The following is a 14,245-nucleotide window of genomic DNA, read 5'->3' on the forward strand; positions in this document are numbered from 1 at the left end:
ATATTTAAAATTTCCATCTTCTGAGAACATTTTTCTAGTTGTATTTTTGCATTCTTTTATAACTAATTTCTTCATAGTCAAAGAATATATTCTGCATGATTTCAATCTTTTGTTGAGACTTGCTTGATGACCTAGCAAATGATTGGTTTATACATATTTGACATGCATTGTAAAGAACATGCATTTTATAATTTAACTGGGAGTGATATACTATATATACTCATTAGATCTTTTGCTCATGCTATTCAAATTTTTTATATTCCTATTGTTTTTTTAATATTTAGGTTTAAATATAAAAACATGCTAAGTATTTTACGCTATTTTATTTTCATATGTGTCTTTTTTCCTGGCTTCTTTTCAATTTATTGAATATTTTGCATTATTTCATTTTCACTCTATTATTTGTGAAGTTACATACAATTCTTTTACTGGGTATCCTAGAAACTATAACTATATGCTTGGCTTACCAAAGTTTAACATTAATTGGTTGTTACTATTGTTTAACAACTTTTTATTCTGTGTGTATATTTAAACTCAATAAGACATGACATATTAATACTGCTATTTTTAGTATATAGTATTGTAAGTAGTATTAGCATTATTATTACTATATAGTCAGTATTCATTTACATTTACCCTCATATTTATCATTCTACTACTCTTATTCTTTCCCACATCTCTAATCTCTATTTGGGATCATTTTCCTCTGCCTAATGGATACCCTTTAAGATTTCCTTCAGCATGTTGGTGACAAATTCCCTCAATTTTCATTTGTCTGAAAATATCTATTTCTATTCTACAATCTTGAAGGATTTTTTTTCTTTCTATAGATCTCTCATTTGATAATTATTTTCTCTTGACACTTTATAGTTTATCTTCTAGCTGTGTCATAATGTTGGAAAGTAAGCTGTGAGTCTTTTATTTGCTTCTTTGAAGGGAATCTATCCTTTTTATGTGGCTGCTTTAATTTTTTTTCTGTCTTAGATTGCAAAAGTTTTATATTATGTGCCTATGCTTGGATTACTTTTTATATAGTTTGCTTGAAATTCATAGGAGTTTTTAAATCTGAGGCTTGATGTCTTTCATTAATTTGGGGAAGTTCTCAGTCTTTATCTCTTTACAGACTACTTCTCTCCTAATCCTGTTTTTCTTTTCTTGTTGAGACTCAAACTGCATGCATGGTAGGTCTTCTTGTCATATCCTCTATCCTTGATACTTTCTTGTGATTTTCCATACTTTTGTCTCTCTACAGTTTATTACCTATTTTTTAATTCATTAAGTCTCTTTTTGTTTGTGTCTAATCTGTGATAAAGTTACTCAATGAGTACTTAACTGTGGTTATTGGATTTTTCAAATATCCGTTTTTCTTCTTTTACTTCCATAATTTTAATATCTTCTTTTATCATAGAAAATATGCTTAATTTAGATCTACATCACACAACTTCAGTATTTAAAGTTGCAGTAAACCTGTTTTTATTATCTTTGTGTTGATTTTTATTCATATTGTAAGTTATTTGTGCTAGGTTTATTTATTATAACTGTGTGCTTTTTAAAAATAATGTGTACTAAACAGTATTTTTTTTAATAGAAATTACTTAAAGACTAGGATGTTGATATTTTTTCTTGGTACAGAAATTAATGTTTGTTTAAGATGCCCAAGGGTGCAGCTAATCTATAATTCCTCAATCCAATCTCAAGTTTGGGTTAGTTGGAAGCTGATTTGCAGTCCCTCTGAGGATTTACCAACTTTCTGCTATTCTGAGAATTAGATCCCTTAGAGTCACAAACCAAAGTGAATCAAATTTGACAACAGCCCCCTCCCCTCCCCTTGAGGGCTCTAGACTCCCAATATCTTAGATCCATGAGCTACTTATCAGTGTTGTAAAATCCTCAGTATCTCAGGTCATCTGCTCAGTGACCAAAAAATATCCCAGGGAAAAATAACCATATGTTTTCCTTTCTCAATACTTCCACCTGATCTATTAGAGCTTATTAGAAGTTGAAATCCAAATAATCTTTGAAATAATATAAAATAATACATTTTTCTATAAAAATAGTTTTATATCATTTATATAAGAAAAGGGTGAAGAAAAACTTAATACACTATTAATATTACTAAAAGTGATAAAAGAACTAATCTTAGTAGTTAAACAACACACAAAAAAGCAGTATTTACTAACATATGGTCTGCTGATTGAGAAAATACATATTTTATATATATTTCATATATATGTGTATATATATGTAATAATATGATTTTTATTTTGTAATATGTAATATCATATACTTTTTTTTTTCTCATTAGATCCTATTATTTGGTTCTGAGTTTATAAGCAGATGCTGAAAGCTGAATGAACCCACCATGCATAGTACTGATTGCATTTTCAGTGCTTTTGGTTTCTTCTGTTGTATTAAAACAGCAAGAATTTATTACTTTTATCCACAATTAAAGTACAACTATCTTTGAGGGAAATGGTAATAAATCTATATACCCATTCTTCAAAAGATATAATTCTAACAGATTGTTTTATTTTTTAATTTTTTTAAATATTTTATTTATTTATTCATGGGAGACACGGAGAAAGAGAGAGGCAGAGCACAGGCAGAGGAAGAAGCAGGATCCATGCAGGGAGCCCGATGTGGAACTTGATCCTGGTCTCCAGGATCACGCCCTGGGTGGAAGGCAGGCGCCAAACCACTGAGCCACCCGGGCTGCCCCAGATTGTTTTAAATTTCCACTCTCCCTCCTGTGCCCCAACCCAGTCCTCCCAAATATTACTAAAAACTTGCACTATTTTCTAGCTTCTGGTTCAAAATAATCATAAAACAATAGAAAATGGAATTGAGGCAGGGGTGGAAGGATGTAGAGTAAAACTCAGACATCATAAGTATTGCTTTCTAGTTACATCAATAGATAATTGGGTTGAAAGATAATTTAAACATATAGAACTTGTCTGGACTACAATAAACCTATAGGAGGTCTTCCAGAGAGATTTATGAGGCTGAGAGAAATCAGCTCAACTTTAAACCTTTGACAGAGACCTATTTTCTTTTTATTACCTTATAGCTGTGTAACCTATTAGAAACTACTCATTTCTTTGTCTGCCTGTAAAGTAATGATAATAACAATTCTACTTATTGGTGTTGTTATCTGAAGATTGACTCACAACATAGAAAAGCTTAGAACAGTGAAGAGAACACGGGACACACTCGCCAAGTGTTATATATCATCATCACCCCTAAAAGTTAGACAATGTGAAGATTTTATCATGGCTTCAGAAAGTCTGAGAAGATCAGAAACATCAGAGGTCTCTATTTTATAAGAATATCATACAACATATACAACTCCAGAAAAAAATGGATATCAAAAGTCTCCTTCCTGCTCTCCATTGTGAAGAAATAATTTTTGTGATCTCTACAGAACTCCTTTGAAACAAGCTAGACATGTTACACTGTTCCCTCCCAGTGAATCTGCTGGCTTCATGGGGATGAAGTACTCTGAATAGGGCTTGTTTTGATCTTCTCTAAGTAACTTCAGGACCCACAGAAGTTCTTGAAAGATAAAGGGAAACAATGCTTAAATATTCATAATCTGGTCTATAAACACAGTTTGTACTATATTGTAGGTTAGTAAGTCATATCATGAGCTAATGAGTATGATGAAGTGATGAGGAAATACCTTAAAATTGCATTTTGGATTACCTCTTGCTCAGAAATTACATTCTCTCTCTCTCTCTCTCTCTCTCTCTCTCTCTATATATATATATATATGTATTTAAATTTCCTTAAATTTCCTTCTTTTTTCACATATATAGTCTCTTTCTTGCCCTGAGTGTAGTCTGACTTGTCTCAGGGACTCAGCATATCATTTTTAATAGAGAAATAATTGATAAATGTTTTCTATAAAGGATAAGAGAGTCTGTTAACTTTTGTGTGCCACAGGATCTCTGTTGAAACTACTCAAGTCTAATATTGAAGCACAGAAGTAGCTATAAGTAATGTGTAAACAAATAGGCATTTCAATGTCACAACAAAACTTTACATATGAAAACAGACAGGTGGCTGGAATTGACACAAGGGGCATAGTTTGCCAACCCCTGAAAAGAAACATAAGGTCAAACTTTTTTAGCATAGCCTAGAGACCTCTTTGAATTTAACATTGCACTGATTTACAACTCTGACTTGGGAAAATGAACATTTCTTTAGTTTATATAATGTGAGGTTTGTATCTCAGTCACTCTTACAAAGGGAATGCCTTCCTTTCGATTAAGCATGGTTTGAAACCTTCATGTGGTTTTCTTTTATGGCCAGCACTGTGAGATATTTATTATTTATTTAAAGAATGCAATCTTGTGACTAAAGAATGTATGCATTATTCAAACTGTAATAATTTTTTTAAGTCTCCGGTATATAAAGATACCTTGAGTATAAGTGTATTTGAAAAGAATTCTTTCTCTCACATTGTTATGCAGACATCCTTGAGCTGAAACATAGTTTGCACATCTGATTCTTTTCAGTATTTTCTCACCAACGCTTTTATGAAAAATACTCTTGTTATTTTAAAGATAATTTGAAAACTACCATACTTCATATTGTAGGGACTACAGTGTGACATTATCAGGACTATAAAGCTATTTTATCAAGAGGGAGAGAGGAAAAGCACTACTCTTTTCTTCTTTCTTTCCTTTTACTTTTTTCTCCCATAGGAAAGCATAGAGGGAGTCTTGAAAAATTGAAATTATCCATTTAACTTTGGACCTTGGGCTTGTAAATTTTTTTTCTCTTTTTCCTGAAAGACATGATTTCATAGCATTTTATAATACTGAGATAGGTATGTTTTACTTAATAACTGGGACAAAGGGCTGAAGCCAAAATCTTAAGCATAATTTGAATTTTGACTTTGGTTTTCCATCTTGACTGGGGAAAAAACAATACAAAGCCTCTCATGGTGCCTGAGTGGCTCAGTTGGTTGGGCATCTGCCTTCAGCTCAGGTCATGATCTTGGGGTCCTAGGATCAAGCCCCACATAAGGGTTCCCTGCTCAGCAGGGAATCTGCTTCTGCCTCTCCCTCCCCACTTGCGCTCTCTGCTCTTTCTCTCAAGTACATAAATAAAATCTCTAAAAAAACAGCTTTTCCCTTAACTTGTATTTACCTGTCTTGTTGCATATACTAAAAAGTAATTAGTCAGTGTTAGTAAAACACTTGGAAGATGAGAATGACTTATGAATGCATGCTAGATAATATTAAATATGTCATTGTTGGAATGAGTGATTCCTGATAAAATACTTTTAGGAAGAATATTAGCTTGTTTTTAAAGCCCTAATTTAATTTTCACTAAAATGTTATTGCTTTTTTTGTTAAATAGATTGAATAACCATAAAGTCTTTGATCAAATAAATGCTACCATGGATGGATTATTATCACATTTTGGTTGGAAAACACACTATATATTGATCTTAGTGATGTTTTATTCATATTAAAAATTATGTCAATACAAGCCATTTGGGCAGATGGAGAGTCATATACTTAACTATGGAATTTAACTACCTGTCCTTGTTTTCTTAATTCCCCCAATTCATTAAGGAACCATTTTTATGTAAATCTAAGAATTAATGAGCATGAAGCTAGCTTACATCACTGGGCTTTCCAGCAACACTTTCTATATCACCTACAGGTTAGACTTCTGGGCACACAGATTCATCCTCCTCTACCCTAAATCTTGACACAAAACCTCCTTTGATATTAGTAATAGCAGACCATGATTTATAAAATGCTACTGGTGAATAAAAATGCATAGATTGCCTCAAATTTGTGAACAGTGCTAAAACAAACATTAATAAAATTAATAGTAAGCAGTTTTTCCACCTTTCTTGCAGATAAATCCTGCCTCATATATGTTTAAAATAAAGATATTTTAATTGATATGTTGTAACTTCCTTTCACTTCTTTTAATACGCAGAGTGATATAATAAATTTATTATAAATTATAATAAATAAATAAATAAATTTATTCTCTAAATAAATAAATAAATAAATAAATAAATAAATAAATATAATAAATTCTCTATTTTTAGATTGGATTTTGTGCTTGTTCAATCATCTGAAAATTAGTGGCCAAAATTGAGATTACTCCTCTTCACCTGCTAATAAAATACGGAGTATATGAATTGCTTCTTTGGGTATGGTAGTATTCACTGTACATATATATTTTTAAAATGTTGCATAAATCTAATGCTGAGGCCCTGGCTAGAGTCCTGTCAATTCTTCTTCTTGAGCAGTTAAGTCCATACACCAGCCACCTCCCTTATCAGGTTCTCACAGCCCTGGCCACTATACATGAGCCAGGTACCAGATAACTATAGACAACCGTTATGCCCTAGAACTCATGGAAATTATTCAGGCTAGCCAATCCTAGGCCTGCTTACACTGCTGAGTCATTCTTTCCCCCTGGAAACCACAGTAAAGATGCTTGCCCAGAGACCCCTTACCTCTGTCTGTAATAGAACCCAGTAATCCCCTGTGTGCCACCTACCACCTGCAGGTGTGGCCTGTATGCTCAACCATGGGAACTATGAAATAGAATGAACTATCTTTTCAGTGGCAGTCATTTCTGGATATATTAGTCTTGCCATATCTAAATAATAATAATAAACCTATTAAAACAAATTGGAATTATTTTGTTTTGCTTTTTCATTATACTTTTTCCCCTTCTCCCTCCTCCTCTCTTTCCTTCCTCCCTCTCTTGCTTTCCTGTCTCTTTCTCTCTCATTTCCATCCCTTCATTCTTCTATTCTTTCTTCCCTCCCTGTCTTCCTTCCAACAAGCACACATAGACATCTGTGCTCTCTGACTTGAAGATGCTTCCTTATAAATTATACTTTATAAACTGTACTTTCTACCTTTTAAAATTAAGACCTGAGTAAGAATAATAAAATAAATATTAAGCAATTTTCCCCACTAAGGATTCATTAGGCATTTTTGTGGTACCAAGAATTGGGTCATAGATAAGGGAGATTTTCATCTAAGTGGGCAGTGAAGTGTTGGCCAGCCTACTGAAGGCAAGTAGATTCAAGAATACTATTGATGACTGCCTTCTGTTTTATAGGTGCTTCCTGATGCCTCCCATGCCACCAGACCCCTGGCTTCCAATCACTCCTGTCATGGAGCACATAAAGGAACTGTATTTATGTCACTGTGATAAGCAAGTCTCATCCATGTAAAACAGGGACAGATAAGATGCTAACATTACAAAAGGAATTCAATTTATGGAGGTAGACTCAGACTTTAGTGCATATCTCAGTTGTTATTTTCTCAGGAAGACCTTCTCCAATTTCAAAGAACAAGCTGCTGTTATGGGTTTGGGGGAGGAGCCATACAGTAAAGTACCATTTTAATCAGATCATATCAATGATAGCTTATCATAGGTGACACTGAATATGATCACCTGGCTGAAGTAGGGTTTGTTAGATTTTTTCGCTATGAAATTGCTCTTTTTTTTTTCCTTCTTTCCAGATGTATTCTTTAGATAGAAGTCACTATACAGAGTCCATACTTTAGAGGTGAGGAGTTATATTCCAACTCCTTGAGAGTGGAATATCTGCATAAATTGTTTATAATTATTCTGGATGAGAAATTTATCTCTTCTTCCCATTTATTTATTTATTCAATAATTTATTTGAATCAGTATAAACTTAGACTTACAGATATTTTATACTTTAGGTCAGATTCTAATTTATGCTTTATTTTATTTTACTGCTCAGATATTCTCAGTTTTAGCCACTGAATGTTATTACATTTGACTCTTATGTTCCTTTAATATACCACTGTGATTATGTTTTGCTTTTGGTTTCAGGTTGGTCTTTAGCACTGTCTTACTGTCTTACACCATCAAGGTGTTCCAAGCTCATCTTGCACATTTTTTGACCCAGTCCTAGAATCAATCCTTCCTCCAAGGAGGCCTCATTCCTTTTAATGGAGTATGGTATTGGAAACCAAGATCTGGAAACTAGGTGTGCTTATTGCTACTGAAATATTATTGCTTCTGAGCTTAATAAAACAATGAAATAAATGAGTTAACTAACTGGAATAAATAAATAAATATATATTTACATATATATAAACATTTCCATATTTAGCCATTTGTAATTATATTAACCTAAATGAGTTCATATTAATGTTTCCAACTATAAACCATTACTATCTGGATCATTCTAGATATCTCCCTTTACTTATCTGTAAATTCCCACTTCAACAGTGACCAGCCTGCTTCCCTTCATTTGCCATCTGTTTATTTAATTGTTCTATTCCAGGATTCATGGATAGTAGTTTCAAAATTATCAAGTCATAAACCTGTGAGATTCAAATTTCCCAGCTACAGTACAGTACTTTGTTTTAATTTTAATCTTACAGACTCAATTCCAATGTTATTTAGTCAGCATCTTTTCTCCCACAGGCTTCAGTAAGATTATTTTATAGGTTTGTAATACCCTTAAATTGTTTTATCACATTTTAATTTCTACTTTGGAATCTCCTGAACACCTAAATGATTTTTTTTTTAATTTGCATCCATGCCACTCCTAGTGCTGAAAAGTTCTAGGGGTTTTGATTAATACGTAATATCATACAGAATAGTTTTACTATCCTAAAAATTCCCCTGTGCTTTACCTATTCAACAAACTCTCACACCTTGAATCCCTGGAAATCAGTGACTTTTATAGAATTGCTCTAGTTTTACCTTTTTCAGAATGTCATACAGTTAGAATCATATAATTTGTAGATTTTTCAGACTGGCCTCTTTCACTTAGCACCATTAAATTTTTTTTAAGTGTATATTTTATCATAATTTATTCCAACACTTATCCTTTCTTTAGTAGATCCACATTTCTTACCTTTAAAATTTCCCTTCTGCTAACAAACAAAAAACCCAAAATCATTTTTTAACATTTCTTACAGAGCAGGTCTGTTGGAGATGGATTCCCTAGATTTTTGTTTGTCTGAGAAAATATTTATCCTTTGCTTTTCAAGGACAATTTTGCTGCATATAAAATACCAGATTGGTGGTTTATTTCTTTCAGTACTTTAAATATTTCACTCTATTGTCTTCTTCTTTGCATGGTTCTAGTGAGAGGTCCACTGAAGCCTCCATAGATAAGTGATATGCCCACCCCATTATCTTACAAACTGTTCTATCTTTGGTTTTTTGAAATTTGAATATAATATGCCTAAATGTAGATGTTTGAGTACTCATTCTGCATGATATCTGAGCTTGGTGTCTTTAGTTGGTGTCTTTCATGGTAGTTTGGTGTCTTTCATTGATTTTGGAAAATTATTAACCATAATTTCTTCAAATATTTCTTCTGTTCCATTCTCTCTTCTCTCTGGTATTCCAACTATATGTATGATTTCCTTTTGAAGTTTTCCAACAGTTCTTGGATTCCTATTCTGTTTTAGTTTTTCATTCTTTTTTTTTCTTCTCATTTCCATTTGGAAAATTTCTATTAATTTATCTTCAAATTTACTGATTCTTTCCTTGACCATGTGTAGTCTACTGATGAGACAATCAAAGTTATCCTTCATCTGTGTTAAAGTATCTTTTAATTCTAGTATTTCTTTTTGATACTTTTTAGAGTTTCCATCTCTCTTATTATATTGACTATCTGTTCTTGCATGTTGTCTACTTTTTCCTTTAGAGCTCTTAATATATTGGCCATAGTTATTTTGAATTCTCTGATAATGCCAAAGTCTTTGTTATGTCTGAGTTTTATTCTCACATTTTCTTTGTCTTTTCAGGCTATGTTTTTCCTTCCTTTTAGCATACCTTGTAAGTAACTGGAACTGACGTTAATAGGCTTTTTGTGTGAAGTTTCACAGTAATCTGAATAGGAACTGGTCTGTGCTTTATGTTTATTACAACTGTAGGTAAGAGACTTTAAGTTTTTCTGGAGGCCTGAACTTTGATTCTCATGTTCTCTTTGGACTTATCTAAGAACTCTTCCTCGGATAAAGTCTGTGTCTTATAGCTCTTTCAGCTTTAATTCATTGTTATTATACTGGAGCCCTGTTCATGTGGTAATGAGGTATAGGAGAGAGGAAGCATTTTATAATCATATGAATAGATTTCAATCTTCTAGTAGTCATATGTTCCTGGGCTGTGACCTTTACAAAGTAACTTTAGATCCCTAATCCAACCTCTTCAGGGGCTTGATTTGGTGAAGTGCTATTTCCCCATATTAGACAAGGTTCTGGTGAAGTATTTCCCCTGAATAGTAGGCCTTCATCATGGAAAATGCATTGAGCATATATTACAGTGGATATTCTTCTGTTCCCCTGCCAGAGCCATGAAGGAATCTTCTTGCCTCTTCACCATGAAAACCTGATGGAGTTCCTGGAGGTAAAGCTCATGAATGTGTGGAGTGCCCCTGATTGTAACCCCCAGGAGTTTCTCACTGTCAAGTGCATCCATACTTAGCCTCCAAAAATTTGTTATAATGACCATGTAAATGTTTCTACTAGTTTATGGATCCAGTATCCAGCTTCTGCTCCAGTTGCAGATGGTGGTTATACCTTTCTGGATTTTTCCTTTCTTTTTATGTATTGCAGTGGTGGTTTACTCTGAAATATCAGTTCAATAATGGATGCAAGTAAAGACAACAGTTTTTAATTTAGTCAGCTTTTTCTTAAGGATAGGAATGATAACTTCCAAAGCCTTTACATATCAGAGCTCAAATCTGAAATTTAAGATTTTTATGATATACCATTAAGTGAAATAGAAGTATGTTTTAAAACATGATATAAAGTGTAAGTTTTTTTTTTATATTTACATGAGTGCATTTATAATGGAAAATATATACCAATATACTAATAATTCTTATTTCAGAGTTTTGGGATAAAAAGTTATTTTACTTTATTTTCATCTGCTTCTTTCATTGTATTATCTCATTTCTACAATGAATTTTATCATTTTGCAAACATATTAGTTTTATCTCTTTATTATAAAATATTTTAAACATAATAAAAAAGGTAATAAATAGCTAACTCTCCTTCTTTAGAGTATTTGTCCTGGTTTGTATTTTAAAAATTTACAAAAATGACATTTAGTGTACATGTCATTCTGCAACTCACATATTTCAATTTAAGATGTATATCCTTATGATCTAGAAATTTCCCTTCTACCTAAATATTTTAGAGATATTCTCTCATGAGTGCATAATAAAGCATGTTTGAAAATAAAATTTATTTTGCATTATTATGTCAGGGCAAAAAAGAAAAATTGAAAATGGCCTAAAATTTATATATATCTATAATAATATATATATCTATATATATCTATAATAATATAATTATATCTAATATATAAAATATATGTACTATTGGTTTTTGTGTCTTTAAAGAGTTCAAAAAGGGTTACATTTTTCAACTTGTTTTCACCCCACATTGTTTTTAAAAATAATTTGTGTTAATACATGTAGTTCTGTTTTATTAAATTTAACAACTGTATGAACCTACACTGTATGGATAAGCCACAATTTATTTACCTTTTTCCCACTGAAGGATTTATATTGTTTTCCTTTTTCTACCAGTATGAGCAGTGCTGCCAATATCTCCTTGTTTGTGTGGTAGAATTTATTTGGGGGATGCAGTTAGAAGTGAAGGTGCCAGGTTGAAGAATATGGTTAATTTCATACACAATTACTAAATTGAACTTCAAAATAATTGTCCAAATTTACATTCAAATCACACAGTGTATCACTGCTTGTTTCCATAAACCTTCACCAACACTTTGTATTATCAGTCTTACTTTGTTTTGCCAGTGAGGTGAAAACAAAATGTTATCTTTGTTTAGTTTTTCATTTTATTGATTATTATGACATAGAGCAGCTTTTCCTATGTGTATTGCTCAGGTGAGTGTTCTACTCAATGAATTATCTATTTATATGACTGCCCACTTTTTTTTTTTCATTATTGATTTCAATTTATTCAACAACTTAGTAAACATCCACTAATTCTAGGCACTCTTTTAGGTGTTAGAGAAACATCGATGAACAAAACAAAATGGCTGCCCTTGTGGAGCTGTCATTTCTGAAGAGGCAAAAATAAAGAATGTGAAAAATTAGTAAAACATATAGTGGATTGCAAGGTGATAGCTAAAATGAAAATAAAAACAGTGCACAGTGAAAGGAACTATGCAAGTTGTAGTGTGAAATATTGTGGTCAGTTTAATCCTGAGGGGAAATTCGATCAGACTTGAAATTGCCAAGGGAGTTAGTCAAACGGTTTCTCACAGAAAAAAAAAAAAAGAAAGAGAGAAAGAAAGAAAGAGAGAAAAGAAAAAAGAAAGAAAGAAAGAAAGAAAGAAAGAAAGCCAAGAAAGAAAGAAAGAAAAACATCCCGCCTCCCACCTCCCTCCCTCACCCCGCCCTCCCTCCCTCCCCCCTCCCTACCCACGCCACTCACTCCTCCATCCACTCCTGCACTACCCGTCCCCCTCCTCATCCCTCAGAAAAAAAGAAAAGAAAAGAAAAAAGAAGTGAAGAAACACACTTCCAGCACAAAGAAATAGCTAGGTCAAAGTCTGTAAGGTGGGTGCATGACTGTTACGTGTTTTAAGGGCAGAAAGGAGGCTGGTGCGTGGCTAGACCAGAGTGAGCAAGGGAGGAAGAAGCTGAAATGGAGATAAGCCACTGAAGACTTCTGAGAGCTGTGATCTGTTCTAAGGTTTTAAAGGATCACCTGGCTGCTGTGTAAGAATACAAGGCAGAGAGACCAGTTAGGAGGCAATTGTTGTAACACTGGCAAAAGATGATGATGGCTTGAACCAGGATGGTAATAATGTACAGGATGAAAAGTACTTAGATTCTGGATATACTTTAAAAATAAAGGACTGGATGTGAAATGTGAAAGATAAGAGGAGTCAGAAACTTCTCCAGGCTAGAGTTTGTCTTGAGACACAGGAAAGATGGAGGTGTATCAACTGAGATGGGAATGCTAAGGGTGGATCACTGTTTGAGATGCCTAGTAGTTATCAAAAGCATAGATGACATGAGGCTGGATAAAATCAGCAAGGGTGTAAAATAGAAGAATAGAACCAAGGATTGGGCTCTATGATAGTCTTTGACTATTGTAAGAGTTCTTAACATAAGTGGGATTATAGTCCTTTGAGAATTACATGGGTAGCAAAATTGTCTCTGAGACTTCTGTCTTCATTTTGTTCATGGTATATATTTTAATACAAAAGTTTTACATTTTAATATAATTAAATTTGTGATTATCATCTGAATTTTGGATACTTTATTTTTTTCATTAAAATTTAAGTCATCGGGATCCCTGGGTGGCGCAGCGGTTTAGCGCCTGCCTTTGGCCCAGGGCGTGATCCTGGAGACCCGGGATCGAATCCCACGTCGGGCTCCCGGTGCATGGAGCCTGCTTCTCCCTCTGCCTGTGTCTCTGCCTCTCTCTCTCTCTCTCACTGTGTGCCTATCATAAATAAAAAATAAAAAAAAAATTAAAAAAAAAAATTTAAGTCATCTTTTTAAATATTTATTCCTAAGTGACTCATGGATTTAAATCATATATTCTCTGGAGTTATGTCCCTAGTTGTTTGTTGTAAGTATATAGTATATATATATATATATATGATATTATTAGATTTTGTGTAGCCCAATTATTTGGGTTCTAATAATTTGCCTTTAGATTCTCTTAGGAATAATGAATGTATTGCTTTTTTTTTCCCTTTCCACTCCATATATACATTAAAAGTTTTTTTTTTTTTTTTTTTTTTTTTTGCATTAGTTAGAATCACTATACAACGTTTAACAGGAGAACAAAGGACACTGTTGACTTTTTCTTGACTTTGAGATGAATATTTTGGTTTTAGTGAATGCTACAGTGGCAATCATATTGCAACATATAAAATAGCAGATCATCACACTCTATGGGCCTTAGGTTTACACAGTGTTTTATGTCAATTATATCTCAATTAAAAAAAAACTAATGTAAAAAACAAAAGAATATTTCTAACTTGTATCATTAAGATGTTGGCAGCAAGTTTTTGGTAGATATCTTCATCATATTAAGGATGTCTTCTTAGACTTCCCAGATCTTCTTCTCTTTTTCCTTTTTTTTTTTTTTTTAATGAGGAATGGTTGTCTAATTTTGTCAAATTATTTTATTCGGTATCCTTTGAGATGATCATATAATCCTTCTTCCTTTAACCTGTTGGAATATTTAATTACAATAATATTTTT

At 32.8% G+C, this 14,245-nt stretch overlaps 1 protein-coding gene across 11 annotated transcripts in view; it reads right to left on the reverse strand.

The window, feature by feature from the left end:
* LOC119863952 (teneurin-2-like) overlaps nt 1–14,245 on the reverse strand; it is a 664,488-nt gene that overhangs the window by 396,758 nt on the left and 253,485 nt on the right. For 3 of the 11 annotated variants that reach the window (XR_005358262.1, XR_005358246.1, XR_005358242.1), the window contains 2 exons: nt 14,020–14,213; nt 13,421–13,475 (listed from right to left, as the gene is read on the reverse strand). The exons of 7 other annotated variants lie outside the window; for them this stretch is intronic. The gene's annotated coding sequence lies outside the window, so the exon portion shown is untranslated. Of the gene's footprint in view, nt 1–13,420; nt 13,476–13,939; nt 14,214–14,245 lie in introns of those variants that run through there. One more of the 11 variants, XR_005358243.1, reaches the window with a different exon arrangement.

This window comes from Canis lupus, chromosome 4 (assembly GCF_011100685.1).
Source record: "Canis lupus familiaris isolate Mischka breed German Shepherd chromosome 4, alternate assembly UU_Cfam_GSD_1.0, whole genome shotgun sequence".
NCBI classification, from domain to species: domain Eukaryota; kingdom Metazoa; phylum Chordata; class Mammalia; order Carnivora; family Canidae; genus Canis; species Canis lupus.